This window comes from Etheostoma cragini, chromosome 19 (genome assembly GCF_013103735.1).
Source record: "Etheostoma cragini isolate CJK2018 chromosome 19, CSU_Ecrag_1.0, whole genome shotgun sequence".
Lineage (NCBI taxonomy): Eukaryota > Metazoa > Chordata > Actinopteri > Perciformes > Percidae > Etheostoma > Etheostoma cragini.
Window position 1 is genome coordinate 17,186,611 of NC_048425.1, and position 1,824 is coordinate 17,188,434.

The window sequence follows — 1,824 nt, forward strand, 5'->3', positions numbered from 1 at the left end:
TTAACCGGTGCTACCAAATCCAAAACCGACAGACAGTGGTCGTTGAAACTTTGCACAAATGAATCAACATCATCACATGCAATGAAGGAGCAAGTTTCAAAAGATGCAGAGAAATCACTAACTGTTGTCTCACTGATAATGCGTTTTTGTGTTACAACATTAGAGACGGCGGGCATGGTGGTAAGAGACAAATTAAATGAAACACAACAATGATCACTAATTTGAGGATCTTCAACACTCAGTTTATCAATGTTTAGGCCACAAGAAAATACCAGGTCCAACGTGTGGCCTTTTTTATGCATGGGGCCGGAAACGTGCTGCACAAAGTTGAAAGAATCCATAATTGTCAACAGTTCAACTGCAGTCGAACACGAGAGGTCATCAATATGCAAATTAAAGTCCCCAAGGATTAAAACGCGATCTAGTTTAATGATAGATGTTAACAGCTCAGAGAAATCATCAAGAAATGTGCGTGCAGGACCAGGGGGTCGGTAAACTAAAACACAGTAAAAGGGGTGTAGTTTCCCAACCTTAAACATCTGCAGCTCAAAGGTGTCGGGCGAAGCGGTGTCCATCAAACTGCAGCAGAAAAAATCCCGGAAGACCAACGCAAGGCCGCCTCCACGACGCGAAAGCCGGGGATTTCCAAACACGGAGCAGTCCGGGGGGCATAGTTCTTTAAGATGAACGTGTTCGTTCTCACGCTGCCATGTCTCTGTAATGAATAGGAAGTCCAAGTTTTCCTTAGCAAAATGGTCGTTCAGGGTAAAGGCCTTGCTTGCAATGGAGCGCGCGTTGAGAAGTGCAATCCTGGTAGGGCAGGTGTGTGACCAAGGCTTGTCTGGGACAGGCTGGATGGCAAGATCCGTCCGACAGAGAACCGGACTCAGGACACGCTGACAGGGCGCACGGCAGCAAACAGGCCGGGCTGGAAAGATCCAGTCGGAGATGCTCCAAACAGGCGATGACACACAGACCACGTCCTGATCAGACTCGCAGACCGGGACCGGCCTTAAGCATCGCTCACTCCCAGGAGCTCTGGATCCATTTGGCCCAGATGAGAAACCACGGGATAGTCCTCCGATTGGACAGATAGTCTAGCTAGCTGTCTGGATTTACCCTGCAGAGACCTGAAGACCAGGTAACCATAGTCCTCAGATTGGACAGATAGTTTAGCTAGCTGTCTGGATTCACCCTGCAGAGATCTGAGGACCAGGTAACCATAGTCCTCAGATTGGACAGATAGTCTAGCTAGCTGTCTGGATTTACCCTGCAGAGATCTGAGGACCAGGCAACCATAGTCCTCAGAAATCCACTAGTGGTTAGAACATCAGCATAAAGAAAGCCCAGTTCTCTCAGGGTGAATCTGATTAGTTTTATTCACTGTGCAGTGGCGTCAGACGTCCACAAGAAGCTGTAGGAATGAGTGTCTGGTTACAGGGCAGCAGAATAACAAAGGCTGAGAAGACATTCTCTAACAAGACCATCAGACTAGGTTTGCATAGGTCCTTTGTTTAAAAGGTGTAAATCTCCACTGGAGTCAACCTGTGCTCTAAACCAAAGGTCTCACTCACAGTTACAAGTGTAATGGCGTTTTTCCACTGCTGGTAACAGCTTGCCTCGGCTCGCCTCGGCCCGCCTCGGCTCGCCTCGGCCCATTATACTTCCGTTTTCCATTGCAGATTGAGTAAAGCCTCAGCGTGGCGCGTCACTATAGCAACGCGTGATGACGTAATTTTCAGCGCAGGTCACAACAGCACGTCGGCTACTCGCCGCAGCCAGAAGAAATGTTTTGTTTCAAAAGAAGCTGAAGGAAGCAACGAA